At 41.1% G+C, this 17,539-nt stretch overlaps 1 protein-coding gene across 2 annotated transcripts in view; it reads right to left on the bottom strand.

Annotated features, from left to right (window-relative positions):
* aadac (arylacetamide deacetylase) overlaps positions 1 to 17,539 on the bottom strand; it is a 34,886-nt gene that overhangs the window by 13,950 nt on the left and 3,397 nt on the right. Inside the window, exon 1 of one of the 2 annotated variants that reach the window (XM_061826658.1) lies at positions 253 to 761. The exons of the other annotated variant lie outside the window; for it this stretch is intronic. The gene's annotated coding sequence lies outside the window, so the exon portion shown is untranslated. Of the gene's footprint in view, positions 1 to 252; positions 762 to 17,539 lie in introns of those variants that run through there. 2 annotated transcript variants of the gene reach the window in all.

Raw genomic sequence — 17,539 nt, forward strand, 5'->3', positions numbered from 1 at the left:
GGACTCGCTGTGAATTTTGGACACATAATAATTGTTTTGGGTCACTCAAATCACAAGACGCAATACAAGCATAGTGTTGTGCAGTCCTACACCATTCCAACTCTTGTAAACTATTAGATTATGACAAACACGCTCGCTCCAAATTGAATATGACGTGGGCTGCACAGTGAAGAACTGATTAGCTGCCTCACAGTTCTAGGATCAAATCCAGTTTTGAATGTGAAGAGTTTGGATATTCTCCCCAGGCCTTACCTTGGTTCTGTCCAGGTACTCCAGTTTCTTCCCAAGTCCCCCCAAAACATGCAATTTAGTTTAATTGAAGCCTCTAAATTCCCCGTAGGTGTGAATGTGAGCACCAATGCTTGTTTGTTTACATGTGCCCTACGACCAGCAGTTCAGGGTGTAGCTCACCTCTCACCCAAAGTCCACTAGGATAGGCTCCAGCATGCCCACACCCACGGGTGAGGATAAGCAGTGCGGTAGATCATGATTTACTGGTTCGGCTTCTATATTCTTTCTGCTGTGTACCTAATGTGAGTAGTCAGTGTACATTTTAAAAGCAAGCAGTATTTAAAAATAGTCTATTAAGGACCAACTAACTGATATTGCACTTTTAGGAAGTGGGAGGAAACCACCGAGTACTGAAGGAGAGTGAGAAGGAGGAGCAGTGAGGCAAAGAATCTGGTTTACATTTGGTGACCTTCAATGTAGTCCTATTAAATACTTTTACGTGATTGCAAGGGAATGTTTGGTAAAATCCTTTCAGAAACAGTGTTCTCAGATGGCATGACACAAAACAATCCCAACTCTCCTCCCACAACTGTCAGATTTGTTTTAACCCTTCAAAATCTAAGTCCTAAGAGATGCCTGAGAAACTAATTGGCAGCAAATTACTCAATTCCCAGAGGAGGGAGACTTCTATGGAAGTAAATATGTGCCACCAGGATTTAAATTTGAAATGCCACAGAAAAGAGGATTTGAATTTGAAATGTAAAGTGATCAAATTTTCTATAGTTGTATTTCAGTGTAACTTTTCAATGTTATCGATTCAACTGGCTACAATTCGCTGTCTGAAATTCAACTGTCTGCAATTCGCTAAAATTCACCATCTGTACCACCAGGCGGGGTTACTTCAGGTCATAACCGAACACCCACACAATCCAGTTACGCTTTCTTAATCATGTGACTTCACATACATACAGATGGTGAATTTCAGATTTCCAGTTGATTTGTTAACATTGAAAAGTTACACTGAAATACAACTTTTGAAAATATGATCACTTTACATTTCAAATTCAAATCCTGTTTTCTGTGGCATTTCAATTCAAATCCTGGTGGTACATATTTACTTCCATAGACTTCTTTGCATATTTTACAGGAGAGCACAACCCCCAAAGTCAAACAATCTGGTTGGCCTCCAGTTTGTTCGCCTTTCCTGATTAAATTTGCCATTATTAGATTGGGTTACTTCACCCTTAATTAGTCTTACCATGGGGAACTGCACATCGTTTCAGTAACAATATTGTGGATAAATTAAATAAAATAACTCGGAATAATTACAATATATCCATCCATTTTCTTAGCCGCTTATCCTCACAAGGGTCACGGGGAGTGCCGGAACCTATCATAGCTGTCAACGGGAAGGAGGCGGGGTACACCCCGAACTGGTTGCCAGCCAATCGAGACAAACAGCTGCACTCACAATCACACCGAGGGGCAATTTATAGTGTCCTATTTATGTTGCATGTTTTGTGGATGTGGGAGGAAACCAGAGTGTCTGGAGAAAACCATCGCAGGCACATGGAGAACATGCAAACTCCAAAGTTGCGGGAAGGGATTCGAACCCCAGTCCTCAGAACTGTGAGACCGACGCTTTCCAGCTGAGTCACCGTGCCGCCCAATTACAATATATAGAGATATACAATTATAAATGAGTATCAAAGTTCCAGGAATTGAGTCACAAAATGTACTTTAATGGCATGGCGACTGTTTCCAATTATTGCAGAAGGCCAGGCGATCAACCACCACGTCTACAATGCTACCCTGTGGCGGTTACTTTGTTCAGTGAGTGGGAAGTATTGAGGAAGTGAAAGTAATTGAAGGAGGTGCGGCAGGACAACTCATGGGTGCTTTACCACAATCCAACATAATGCCGTGAGCAACAAACAGTTCCAGCCCAAGAAGCAAATTGCTCCGGCACAGCAATCCAACCTGGCTCAGTGTGATTCCGGTCCTCTTGCCTAAGCTCAAGAGGATCATCAAGGGAACCCGTTTTGAATATGTGGACGACAACAAGCTGGCTATGAAGACATTGCTACGGAGGATACCAGAAGAATCTTTTCATGAGTGCATTGGCATTACTGTATATCACATTTCCATTTGTTTAAAATTGTACTTGTATTGGTATTTTGTGGAGTTTATTTTTCCACATGGACCATTTGCGCGCTTACAGTAATAATTGTCTGGAAGAAGGAGCAGTAAAAGAAAGGATTTTTCCCCCACTCTTAATACAAGATTAAGTGCAATATTTATTGCTGGGAAGCACGTATGCACCTCACACGCTTATCTTGGTATCAATGCACATGAAGCTTAAAAATATGCAATCTAATATTCGGTTGCTATTTTACAGATTTTGTGTATTGCAGGGTTAGCATGGATGAATAAATCCCCATGAAAAGTGGGGGATTATTTTATTATTTATTAGTTATCTTTTATGACAACAGCCATTGAACCTTTCTGACACACCTCATATTTCAAATCATCTGTTCCAAAGTCCAAATTTTCTTCATTAAACATTAACTGTACAGGCTATGTTAAAGCATGAGTTTGGGTAACAAGACACTTTAAACCCTTTATCTGAATGAAACGGGCAATACAACCTTAGTAACTGTCAGACTAGGATAAATTCAACTACTAATGCAATGTCAACTGTTGACATTACGCAGACGACAGACATTTTTGATCACAAGTGACAAGCATACAGCAGTTCTTACTACCTAACGGCGTGCGTGTGATGCTAACATAACAGTCGACAGCTTCACTCGATACAACAACACCAGGCCGAGGGGAGCCAAATCAGTCTTCACTAAAATTGGTCATAACAAACTGAAAGTCCTACGTAGCCAGTAGCAATGGGGAAGAGAAACAGGAAGTAGAAACCGACTCAGTCATACGCCAAACTATAGGCAATTATCTCCAATTGGCATTACAACAGACAATAGTACTTGGACAACCCTTCTGTCTTTCTGGCAGAATATCATTTATTTTTACATTAAAAAAATTAGATTTTCTCCCCCTTTACACACAACCACTTACTCTTAAAGTGCCACTGTCATGAAGTGCATGAATTTTAGTATGTTGTCAATGAAAAAAACGACAGCCGGTACGGACCCATCCATTTTTTTCCACCACAAAACATGATTTTGACGTATGTGGCTTTTTGTCACTCTTACCTTGAAACTCCTCTTGAGGGATTCGTTTTCAAGAAGAAGCAGGAAGTGTCGTCCAGGGCAGTAGTGCACTCAAGCGGTCTCCTTTGTGTATACTAGTTACACCTGCTGGAAGGTAGCTCGTTGTTCCATTGTGTTAGCCAAAATGCTGGCTCGTTGCATTCCTGGATATTGCTCGAACACTCGGGAGGATGGATTCATTTTTCATACTTTTCAAAAAGACCCGGTTCATCGTGAAAAATGGATTGCACGAGTGCAAAGAATACGGAGCTTCGTGGGTTCCAAATGACAGGTAGGTGTGTATACAGTTACTAAAAAAATTAATAAATAATAATAATAATAGTTTGGGGGGGACCACGTAATCTGTCTCTTATAACGTAACAAAAGATCTGCGTAGGTATAACAGAGGTGCTAGGTCGGGCTCGCCGGCGAAGGCTTCCGTGTCGGCCCCGATGCGGAGGTGGTTTGGCCGCTTGCGGGAGGAGAAAGGAGCTCCCCCCCAGCAAATAATATTTTGGGGGCGGGGGAGGGGGGGTGTAATTCTCTCAGAATGTAACAAAAGATCTGTGCATCGATGTCAGGGGTGCTAAATGTGTCGATGTACCCATCGCTGCCGAGCACGGCTTCGAACGAGCTGCCGCTGAAGCCATCGTGGCGCCGAGCCGGGGTGGCTCGTCATAGCGCCCGGCTGCGGTGGCTAGGTCGATCGGACGGGCAGGCATTTTGGCCACGCCGTCGTCGTCACTAGTGGGGGGGTGGAGGGGTTGGGGGTAGTTTTTTTATCACCGCCGCGCAGAGGTGGATCGGACGGGGTGGTGGTTTGCCCGAGGCGTCGTCGTTGCTCACGGGCGGCGTTGTTTGTATCACTGCTGCATGGAGGTTGATTGGGCAAGGAGGTGGTTTGGCCGCATGCAGTTTGGCTGTGATCCGCATATCATCTAAATATGGCTCGAAATGATAGGCTAATATTGCCCCGGTCACTTCACTTGGTTGTAAGATGTTTTCTTCTTCGAAAAGAGCTTCCGTGTCTGAAGGGGAGTACCCCATAGTAGGTGGCACAGCGTGTTTTCAATAGCAAATGTCTCAGTGTGACGTCACAGACAGTTGCAGCCAATATGGTGACCACTTAGATGTCGAATGAGACATCCGCAACTTTGCGCATGGATGACACACTCTCCGCTTATATTTATTTTTTCATATAGACATCAAAGTGAATAATTTCATATGTATTTTTCATTACAATATCTATTTTACAATGTTTTTAGGGATGACACTGAAATATTGGCTAAAATCTCATTTGAGCTCCACTCATGGCTGGTTTTATTAGCTGAGATCAAGCATGACAGTCAGACGAAATGCAAATTCTACCAGCATTAAAGTCATTCAACTTTGTCTTCAGAAACTAAAGCATTGGCATCTAACTTTTGGTTTTCATTATTGTGTGCAACAACTTCCTTGCTGTGGTAGTTTGGAATTTGAAATTAGCCAGTTAATCAGAAAGTATCGTGCCAAAAGATGTGATGAGGAAATTTCCCTTCCAATCTGATTATTACTGTGGTAAGTAGTGTAATAGTTAATGACTTAATCAAAGTGTACACTTTTACCTACAGCCCATCATTTACTTGCACTTTTTTTTTTTCAGTAACCTTCATGTTAACCCTCACTGGAGGCATCTGTAACTTCTGTAGAATTTGGAAACCCACTGGAGAAGATCCCCCCCCAGCCGCAAACACGTTTCAAACTTTTAAATGTGCAGCGCTCCTGCAGAGAGATCATATGAGTCAGATGTCAAGGAACAGCTGGGGGTGCTCTGTTCCAAGTTGAAGACTGCTTCGAACATTTTCTAATGAGATAAATAAGAAACAGTTGGCTACATTTAAAAATTCCTCAAAACATTTAAATAGTTTCTGGGCGACATTTGGAAATGAAAATCAAAATGCTTTCATGTAAAACTATGACATTGTTTGTGAACACTTCTGATACATTCAGTTAATTCCCAGTAATTATTAGATTTTAAATTTGATGCATTTGCAGGGACTACTGCATTAAACGACTGTTGAACCATTTTTGCTCCTCAATAGTTTCAGTCACATGTCAGCTCCAAAAATCGGATAAAAGATACATTAAGTTAATGGAAAATAAGGGTCATGCTTGACTTTTCTTGACTACACCACTAAAAAAATAATAAGACAAATAAAACCTGTACTATCCTAAAATGAATGAACCATGTTTACACCTAATGTATAGTAAAATAAGCAAATAACTTTTTTAGGGTTCAGTGCTCAGTAAGGTGTACAGGTCTAATATGACAACTCCGTGTCTTTGCCTGTTTTGTACAACAGAGTATATTGAGTAAAACTTATACCCGTGTACCAATTTTGAGAGGCATAAATACATTTTCAGTATTACACTGCTATACAGTAGAACTTTAAAAGCTTGAATTAATGACAACATTTGCCAAAAATGAGCAACAATATTCTGAATCAATCTCTATATAATATGGGATTTTGTGTGTGTGTGTGTGATATCACTTATAGAAAATCCCATCATCATAAAACGGTATATTTATCATCATATCTCCTTGACCTTTTTGTTTTTTTCTGCTACTCAGGGAACGACTCTTAACAGTGAAAAATAGCCGCAGATAAGATTGTATCAGCCAAAACTCCAAGTGGTTCACTGTCATGAACGGAGCTCGAGGGTGGGCCTAAATGCACGACTCCAGAGACAAGCAGACAGTGCAGAGGAAACCTTTATTTGGTCCAAGGTCTGGGATCAGGCAGACAGTCCAAACAATCAGAAGTAATAGTACGACAAGCTTACGAGGGTGGTCAGTGGGCAGGCGTGGGTCGGTACACGGAGAGCAGAAGTCAGGCAAACAGGAGTGCGGGAACGAGGTATCAAGGACGACGATCTGGCGAAGGACAAGTCGTCCCCCGGGTCCTATATATACTGGGAGGCATCAGCTGGGACAAGGTGCAGGTGTGCGCTGACCAATTGGCTAGCCACGCCCAGCCTGGGCAGGAAGCCAGGAGCATGACATTCACCAAGTAGCCGTGTCAAAATTACCGACATTTCAAACAGCATGACTTGCCCTAAAATCTCAATTTAGAGTAAATAATCACAAGAAGAGCAGGATAGGTCATCTATTTCACACTAATTGTTTTTTTCCTCCTTAATTTATGTGTTACAGATAATTTTAGAGGCCTTGTTCCATGTTGTTGTTTTTTTTTTTGTTGTCGTTTTGTTTTTTTAGAAAATTCCAGAAATTTTGCAACAACGCATCCATCCCTCCATAATCTGAGTCGTTTATCCTCGCTGTCATTGACACGCATTGCGGAAGTGCTGGAAATATCAGCATTCTTCGGGCAGGAGACAGGGCATACCCTGGACTGTTTGCCAACTAATTCCAGGGCACATAGAAACACACAAACATTCGCGTTCACAATCACACCTAACAATTAACCAATTTTTTGGGGATGTGGGAAGAGACCAGAGTGCTCGGAGAAAACCATCGCAGGCACATGGAGAACATGCAAACTCCAAAGAGGTGGGACGGGAATTCGAACCCCAGTTCTCAGAACTGTGAAGCAGATGCTCTTATCAGCTGTCCACCTGTCAATTTCATTTAATTAAAAAAGAAAACACTTTGTTTTCTCAGACGAGTGTCCAGAAAAGGCCCCTCTCAGAGATACTTCAGTTTGACCCAGTTTTGTATTCCCTTTGTCCATATTTGACCAAAACCACCTCCTTTCCCCTGAGTGGTTCCCTCCTTGTGGAAGACCCACTTGTGAGAGGACACGTTTGTTCCCACCCAACATTTCCATCTGGGGCCCATGTGGGTTTTAACATGGGCATGTGGACCTGGGTTCCATCTAGTTTTGCTCCTGGGTTACGCAAGGGGCACAGCTGTGTTAGCCATTTGGGCTTATGTGGGATTCTGACTGGATCTAAGGGTTGGTTCTAAATGGGTAATATTACATCTAAACCATCTTTGCATCACTTGAATCAACCTACCACATTTCAAGTTCAAGTTCAAGCCCAAGCCCACCTTGCCCAGATGGAACCTACATGGAACCCAGTACCATTGCACACTTCTAGGAGCTGCCCACTTGGTATCCAGGTACCCATTCCTGCATTTACCCCCACACGGTGCCCAAATGGACATGTTGGGTCTATTATGTTGACAGTGCTGGCTTGGGAGGGAAGAGCTAGGCGGAGAACTTCACTTGTGACATAGATACAGAAAGCTCAAGAAATTCAAATGACCTGATTTAAGGGGTTGCACCAAAAAATGTCTGCTAAAGCTCCGTAGAGCCAATATTACATCGCAAAGACTAAAAAAAACCAAAACATTTGGTAAAGTATGAGACCTTCACTCGGAAATAAGCAGAAAATGTACTGACGATGCATGATGGTGGGTAGATTGTCAAATTTGCTTGACATGAGTCATTGCACATAAACTTAGTTTCCATGTACATTCTGTTCTTATATTATTGAGGACTTGTTGTCATTTGTTCAATTTAATTAATTATTTAATATGGCACATTGTATCAGGCAGCCAGTACAGAGATGAGTGTATCAGCTATTTGGCAAAAGTTCCTTTGTTATCACTGATACGGTTTGTGAACCAAAAGAGATTGTTTTAGAAACATTTCCCAAAGTCAGTGCTCAATCCATTTTGTTTCCCAAATGTTTAGGTCTTTGTGAGACATTTGGGCAAATGTTACCCTATAATCTTTTTGGCCTTTCAATTGAGGTTCCACAGTATAAGCAAATTCTATGTGGTCAAAGTAATAGGCTATGATTTGAAGCTGCTGTCCTGAAACAGAAACAACCCGTCCATTAGCAACTATTTAGCAATTACTCCATTAGCTTTTTTTTTTTAATCCACCCTTCTGTCACTTGTCCAAGCAAAATAGCGTGCAGACCTCCACACTCACCATTTTTCATGCTTGAGTTGCTTTGTAACATTCCCCTGTCAGATTTCAAGGCAATATTGTGTCAAGGCCAATAGGGAAGACCTTTGATCAGTATTCGCTACAGATACAGAATACAGTAGGTTGAACCTTTCGCTGTAGAATATAATAAAATGAGTGACATAGAGCTATCAGTTTCGAAACCACAAAATTGTGTTCAGTGATAGGGATTTAACAAGCGTGACTAACTCAACTCTGATCGTACGTTCTCAACCGACGCAAATTCAACCATTCGCATGACATGATTACATATTAAGTCACCACATAGGTAGGAGATGTTACAAATGGGTCCCAAAAGTCAAGGAAGAGCCCTGTGTACCGACACGAGCCAGTCGAAGAAGCAAAATACTGGACATTTATCTATTTGTGCAAGGTGACTACATCCTGTATTGAGTCATTGCAAATACACTTCCTTTCCGGTCAAGGTGACAGGATTGGACTCTTGCGACAAATTGGGATGATGCTTGTTGCAAAATCCAATCGGCATTGAATAAAATCTGCAGAGCAAAGGAAAACAAAATAATAGTTGCTATCTTTGAGTACACGGAGCTCTAAATCCTCCTTCTGATATCGGCACCGTAGCAAGCAGGAGCAGCGAAGGCAAATGGTCAGTGAAAAAGTGTTAAGTACCGTAATTACCAGCATAGAGCGCACCTGGTTATAAGCCTCAGCACACAGAAAGATGCTAGTGCGATGCTAGCGTTAGCACGGGGCTGGCGTTAGCGCGTCAGTAGCATTAAACTCTTTTCGTGTACCGAGGCTTATAACCAGGTGCGCTAACACGAGCGCCGCATCACTGCATAAACCACAGGGTTTAAAGAATGAGAAAAAAGTTGCGGCTTGAAGGCCGGAAATTATGGTATGTTTATGTTACTTGATTACAGCCGTTGACTGTCTGAAGAGTTTTTTAAATTTTATTTATATTTCACATTTTTGTTAGCAGGGAGCCCATGCTCCAAGTGCATCTGTTTGTGTCCTTGTGGACAAGCGGCAGGCAGGATCAACTCATTTTTAATTATTGTAAAGCGTTTTGAGCTGCATTTTATGTATGAGAAACGCTGAATAACCCGAGTTTCATTGATATCTAATAAATTGCCACTCTTTTCACATGAGCTGCTGGATGAGGGGGAACGTTAACCCAAGTGATGGAAAGCTGTTGTTCATGCCAGTACCCAAACACTGACAAGTATGTAATGAGAACATTTGAATATCATTATATTTATGGTAAGACTCTTATGGTCACAAATTTAATGTCTCCAATTAACCTACTGTGCATGCTTTTGGGAAGTGGGAGGAAAGTGGAATACCCGGAGAACACCCACGCACAGGGAGGGCATGTAAACTCCACACAGGCAGAGACAAGATTTGAACCTGGGTTTACAGACCTGTAAGGCAGACGTGCTAACCAGTCATCACCGTGCTGCCACCAAATAATGTATTTCCATTTAATACATGTAGACAAAGACTGAAATCATGTGCTGGAGGCAGTAAGAGGGAACAGGAGACCTCTGATTGTTTTTCAACACTGTGCCTCCAGTGCTTAATCCCCCCTTTGCGCTCTGAGGATGAGCTTTTTCCTCAAAAGTCTGCTTGCTTCCCTGCACAGTTGCCACCCAAGCAGAAAGATCAAGTCAAATTGGAAATTCATAAATAAACAAATGAAGGCAGCACTGCACTGAGTCGGGACTAATGTGAAGGAATAAATGTCTACGTGACACTTTTTTTTTTAATGTTAAATTTGATAATAACGGCTGTATTTTACTTTTTGAGTTTATACCTAATACTTAGTGGAATGCTCTCACGAGTATTACATTCTTTGGAAAATTATTTGTGTAAAACTGCAAATACTTTACAATAAGCAGGCCGACAAGCCTTTCAAGCCTCCTTTCTCCCACTGTCAGCATACTGTAACAGCACCAGCATGTTTATACAAACAGAGCTGTTACAAAAGTGGGAAGCAACTTGTGCGCAAGGCTAATCCATAACATAATTTTTGGGTCGGAAGACAAATTGAACGCAATTGGCTCTGTATTAAATCTCTCAATGAATTTGAATCGTGCCAAATGCTTAATTCAGTTGGGCAGTAGATAGGAAACGATGTGGGAAACGAGTAACCAGCACTATTGTCGAGTAATGCGGTGGGATGCTTTTTTTTTAGGGTTGAAACATCGGTAATAACCTGTGATTTGATGCATTAGTATAATCTGTGTTGTTATTACTGATGTCAGAACAAGTAATTAAAGTCTAGGTGGATTCTATATAACGTATTAATGAATGAACACAATATCACGTGTATGCTAGTGGTCACCTGGTGTACGGAGTTGCTGAGCTGGTAGATCCAGGAAGGGTGAAAACGCGAGGTCAAGTCAGCAGGGGATCCAACCAGGGAGACACCCCTGACCACCCAAGTCTTGAGCCCAATCAAAGAGCCCAGACCAGTCCCAAGGGGGAGAGCACGGGCATGGGGACAAGAACACTGTGCACCTTACTGTGCAACCCAAAAAAAAAGGAAGCTCCTGTCAACATCCAAGATTTCCGACATAAATTTAAAAACACACATTTAGGTATTTTCCGACTACAACAATAGTCACCGAAGCTAGTCGTCAAAAATCAGTAAAAGCAGATCAATGGCTAACATAGCACGTAGCCCTAACCCTAATACAGCAGTGTCAATTCATTTGTCCAAGATGTTGACATTGCAGTTTTAGTAAGAAGCAGTACAATGTACAACAGTATATTGCCCGAGAGTTTACAGTTTTGAAATGAAGTCAGGTTTTCACTTTTATTTTATGGCAACTTTGATGTAGTCTACCTACTTTTGCCATTTTATTGTATCTTATCTTGGAACGATACATTTCTCTCAAATTAAGTATTTAAGCTTCATTTGACGCAGAGCAACATGGAGCTTAACTCACTCCACTTTCATCGTAGCTCGCCCCACATTGACAGAAGGCCCCTGCCCACCTGACCAAGAACCACAAGCTATATTTCCCACATGGCGCCTCATGATCATGGGACTGCTCCTGAGAACCGGCAGGGGATTAGCGCTCAATCAGTCGACGCCCGTGCAACTCTTTTGTGATCCGGAATGTTGCGGTTTTTCACTCCTACTCCATTTGTACTGCACTATCAGTTCATAATTCCATGAAGACTCAGGGGTACACATACACAGAACAAAGTCATTGTTTTTGTGCAATACATATGTAAGAGAAATGTGCAGTTATCCCATGAAAGTATTTGTCAAAGTAGTGTTTTCCCCTGCTAATGAGATCATTTACATTCAAAAGGGCAAAAATGTACATGACAAAAACAATAAATCCAAATGAGTCATTAAGCTAAGAGGTGATACAGTGAAGTGATAAAATGTCTTTTTAAGGGAGAAAATTGACTAAATGTGCACCTGATACTGATAAAATTAACAAAAATGTCTACTCATTCCCACAAAAAAAAAAAAAAATATCTACGCAAAACGTCAAACATAAACCAGATATTAAAGCAAAAAGGATTCTTTCTGTTGGAATTCCAATTTTGCCAAGTGCCCAGCAGATGGGGCCATGGCCCAACTGCAATGACCCAGCGGTGCATCCTCCTCTAATAGGCACACGGCATTGTTCTGATTATGAAGTCGCAAACATAAAATACACGTTATAAATATAATTTTTAAAAATGTAATATTTTTATTCATTGAAGATTCAAAGGCTGTGCTCCACCAACTATGAAAACATTAGTAAGCATACAACAAGTATGCATGTCTAGTCACATTTAGTGCACGTGCATGATTGACAGTTTTGCTATACTAGATGGGAAGAAGACGTTGAAATGAATTTAACTCCAATCTAGTCTAGCATACACTATTAGAGATGCAATGCCCATTCAAGGCTTTTGAATGGACATTGACACATTTACAGTTGATGAGCCAAAGTCTTGAAAATTTAGTGAAGACAATGGGATTTTTGCTTTTTTTTTTTTTTTTTTTTTTTTTTTTTTTTTTTTTTACATTGACAAAGGTCCCACAAACAACCCTCAAATTCAAAGGAATAATGTTATTGGCAACAATTTTAAGCTAACTCCTAAAAAAAAAAAAAAAAAAAAAAAGAAAATTGGCAGAGATACATGTAAGGGAAAAAATTAGAACACCGTACAACCCCCCGACCCCAATGTGCTAACATAAACGGGTATCAATGTCAATTTTTAAAACACTAAGTCTTCCCCTATTCAAACGTCAGCCATTTACTTTGATGTACACCTGACTGTTGATGTGTGAGATCAAAATATCCATCTGAGCAATTCAAAAGAAGTGTTGCAGTTTGAGTCTGGTAAGGGATGCAAAAAGATTTTGAAATCAGCCATTCAATTGTCCAGAAAACTGCCAGCATGCGTACGTGTGACAGTTCAAGCAGACCCCAAGATGGTAGGAGAAATCTCCAAAACTCCTAAAATGTCAACTGAGGTCCAACAGCAGGCTTTAATGGCTGTCGATGTGAAAGTATATGTCACAACTAGAGAAAAAAGTGAACGTTCACAAGGGAGGTGTGCACGGTGGAAACCTTGACTGTAAAATAAACAGTTCGCCTGCATGAATATAGACAAATAATAGGATGTCTGAAATAATCATACTCAAGACCCAAAAAATGGCAGCATGCTGCAGGGCAATTGTAAATCAGCTGTTTGAGATGTTAATTCCAACAGGGAAGAAGCTGTTGGATGCATGCTAGCTTTGGTTTGCTTTGCTCAGTCGCGCCTACTATCATCCATCTACCTACCATTTAACAGTCTTATTCTCCACTTGGTTGCAATATAGCAGTACAATGATTAAATACATTGTAAAGACTTAATATGACACATTTCAGTTTTTATTCAACGTCTTTTGCAAACCTCTGAAGGTTGTTTTGTTTGTTTTTTTTAAACCGTTAAATATCTAAATGTCTGTGCAAAATTTCTTGGGCTGCTGAAAATAATCCCAACTGTGTTCTCCACAAAGAGCGTGGAGAAAATCTAATTTAATACCCAGGTAAGACCAAAAGAAATGTCCATCCATCATCAGGATTAACACAATGTAAATAATAGCAAACAGCACAACAAACATGGATTTAGCTGATATATTCTGTGTTGTCTGTGAACTGCTGCATAATTTCCTGAAAGAAGATGGCGTCAATGGTTCGCTTCTGTAGCTGGTTGTAGAGAACAGCGACGAGGCACGATGAGGTGCAACAATTTCAACAAGAAGCTGAAACATTTATCCTTCAGTAGCCTCAGAAATGTTCAAACTTCTCTACAGTGGTTGGATAAAACACTCCCGAGTCCCTGAAAGTTCTGCACTCCAGTAGGTGTACTTTACTCCCTGCTCAAAAACCGTGTTGGGAGCGTGCAGGCCACCACACGGTCAAGCACACTGTTTACCTTTTAATGTTTTGGAAGAAGAACGCACCAAATGCAGCCAGATCTGAGAAGAAATGGCCCACCTCTGGGAATTGTGACGTCACCTGCTGCACGATGACGTTTAGTTGGTGGGCATAGTAATAGATATAGTGAGCATTCCCATACAGATCCAGAACCTTCTTTTGCACACAACCTGTGGGTCCTCTCATGATGCTTTTACCATTGTATGCTTTTGAAATGAGCTTGCTCTTGCGGTCATCAGGGAGAATGGAGCTCAGCCTATCCAGAAGTGTTATGACAATGAAATTATCTACGCCACTTTGTCGAGGGATGAAGTATCCATCCATCCATCCACTTCCCAAGCCGCTTATCCTCACAAGGGTCACGGAAAAGCCAGACCCTAACCCACCCAGCATAGGGCGAAAGACGGACTACACCCTGAACTGGTCACCAGTCAGTCACAGGGCAGATATTAATGCCATCACTGAGTGGGAATGAATCCCACGCTGCCTGCACTTAAGTCAGGAGTGTGTACCACTAGACTATCAATGACTCTTGGGGATGAAGTACTAAAAAAAAAAAAAAAAAACCCCTCTCTTGGAGATGATGGGCTTTATCAATGTGGTGAACCACAATCACCAGCTGACGCCAACTCTTTTTGTCATCTCCTTAGTGTTGTTACCAAGTTGGCAAGCAATGTTTAGTTTTACAAACCTAGCTAGGAGCAGTGAATTTACCATGTGGATCCCAGAAAGTTCATCCATTTTTGCCTTTTCAGCAAAATGTTTTAAATGGGTCATATCTGTTCTTGTTCATGCGGAATCACATCCTGATGTTGGGAAGAGTAGGCCGGGGAAACAAAGAGCATTTGTCTCGGTGCACCCTGTTAGGCAGGCCCTGTTGATAAATCAGCTCCGAGAAAAAGACGCCATATATTCTCCCACTGTGGCTTTTGACATCTGCATGTTTTTAATGTTCGCCTGGTCGGACCCACGTTATTCAACGTCAACATTCTGCAGGTCCTGCTAAAAGGGTGACTTAAGATCTCTGCTGCCATTTTTTAGACCCTGCACATAGCTCTACTCAGCTCCACAATAAATTTATATATAATTAATGTTTTTGCAGTCTATCAGAAGCCCATTGAACTGTTAACAGGAAGAGGAATCAAAGCTACATTTGATAGGCAACACTAATGACTAACTTTCTATACAGGAAAAAAAATGAATAGAACAAGGGTGAACAATTGATCAGATTCAGGCACATGCAGAGGAGTCTGCGCAGTACTGAGTGTAACATTGCCTCACAGTGTTCCTGGCATGATGAGAACTATTACGGCTCATTCATCAAATAGTCGACAACCATCTGGTTTTTAGTCTGCAGTGCTAAAGAGTACAATGGACAATACTCCAAATATCTCAGACCACTGGACTACATTTAGCACCAGCCTGCCGATCCCACATGAAGTCGTTGAACATGACACTAAGAAAATACATCTTAACTTGTTTCATGTCATCAGCCTCTGTGACCCTCGTACCATCACCATGATTTTCACACTCACTGATGCGCCGTATGACAATCAGCAGCATTTTTGTAAATCAGCGGGAAGGGGTCATTGCCAAAGGGCGGCTTGGGATTTTAGTTGAGTTTAGTTTCTAACTCTTTCCCAGTAGAAATCCCTTTGCTGATCATTTGGTTTGCTATAAAAAGTGTCTCGTCCTGTAATTTACAGAACAGAGGCAGCCATTTTTAAGGCTTAAAAATTCATACTGACAAACGATAAGGTTGTTGAAAACACATCTGGCTAAATACACACACACACAAAATGCTAAATTTATGACAGGCAACAAAGTTTTAATTATTTCTGCCATGTCAGTCATTTCAGGGAGCTACAAAAACCCTGAATCCACAAATTTGTTTTGCAACCTCCTTCTCTTCAAATGGCTTTCAGTTGGGCTTGGCCACAAAATGTTGAAAATTCAAATCAGCTACTGTAAGACAGACCACATGCAAAACAATGGAAATTTGCTGATTAGGACAATTTCCAGCAAATGTGGAAAAAGGCAAAGGATATTGAGGGGGCATCTCGTGAAAATTGATATGTTCCGGAACCACATTATGACTGTTATTCCTCTCCCCACAGTGGAAGACGCTCTATAAGAGTCTCTGTCTGGCCCGTCACAACATTCTGCAGCATGTGACCCAATACAACAGCATGTCTCCACAAGTCGATGGTGTATTATGAGTAAAAAGACCAATATTTTGATTAACTTCTTGCAAAGTAGTGCAACACTACACTAGTGAATTGACCATTGGGTGAATATCTCTCCTTTCACCTGAGAGCCTACCAGGTTGCTGTGACTTTTTACCGAGTCATCCCTTTGGCTTTTAAACAGTGCGCATGAAGTAAAGTGAGCAATTATTTTCCTAAAATGGGTCAGAAAAAGCAAGCATGGGAAATTACCGGTTGGACCACTTTTTAATTATTGTTCCTCAAACAACAATACAGCTGGTTATCCTTCAACTTACAATCCAAACTCAAGGGGAATGAATGTCCTTGGCTAAAGGCGAAGCTGAACCCGAATCAAAAATGTGATTAGAATTACAAACAAACATTCAGGCCTCACAGAATTCCCCAACCCAGAAAACACACCAAGACACAAAATATCACAAATCTTGGTGATTCCCTATTCATCACCTCTCCTGAGCCTTCTAAGCCTTTTATTGCTACCTAACAATCGGTTTAACTTTTCTTTTGCAGGCGCTAATCGGGCAGGGAGGAAAATCTGCTCTTTAAATAGATTAAATTCACTTTGGCAAGAGGGGATAACTCCTGAATCCTGAATAATCAAATTAATTCATGCTTGTATCATGACTGATTGTAAGCAATGAGAATGAGAGGGATGAGAGCGTGTGCACTTATAGGTGAGCGCTCTCAAAAAAATAGGAAGAAGACATTTGCATGTGCAAATGCATTGTTTTTATATGCAATGACAAGAAAACGAAAACACAAACTTCAAACTTGACCTTGAACACGCAATTAATTGATTCCTGTGATGTCTTGAAACAAAAAGGAAAAGTTGTGCAAGGTGCTGAGAAGAGAATATCATCCAAATTATGTGTCATCCAGATGGTCGCGTAAACAACAGCGAAGACAAAAACAAATGAACTTTCTAATCGTCCCGGTGATATGGAGCAAAAGAAAATTCTCCATGATCCCATCATTCCATGGACAGGAATCATTCATCCACACGTTTATGTGACAGCGATCTGATCTCCTTGCTTATTCCTTTGTGGCTCCAGAGAGACTGAAAGTTCAGACTGTTCATAAATAGACCTCTTGTGTCCCTTTCAACCAAAGAAAAGTCTCAGGTCCAGACTGCAAGTCACTACATTGAGCCAGTTGGTCTGTCCAAACTTGATTTCACTTCACTTGTTTGTTGATATTAAATAGTGAGGATGCGTTTAGGCAGAATTAGGACACAATGTCTAATTGGAAGGCATGTACATTATTTTTTTTAAAGATGAGGGCCTGCTGGGTTCTGTTTCAAGGATTGAGTGACAAGGTTGCAAGACACAAATAGAAAGCACGTTGACCATTTATTCAAGTTTCCTTGTTAATAGAACAGACAATTTTTGTGAAAGACCAGCATTTAATAATCATTTTGAAATGAGAATAAGGTTGCATTTGCCGCGTACCCGCCGTGGTATTGTGTGCAACCAAGAACAGCACAT

The sequence above is a fragment of the Syngnathoides biaculeatus genome, chromosome 8 (genome assembly GCF_019802595.1).
Source record: "Syngnathoides biaculeatus isolate LvHL_M chromosome 8, ASM1980259v1, whole genome shotgun sequence".
In the NCBI taxonomy this organism is placed as follows: Eukaryota; Metazoa; Chordata; class Actinopteri; order Syngnathiformes; family Syngnathidae; genus Syngnathoides; species Syngnathoides biaculeatus.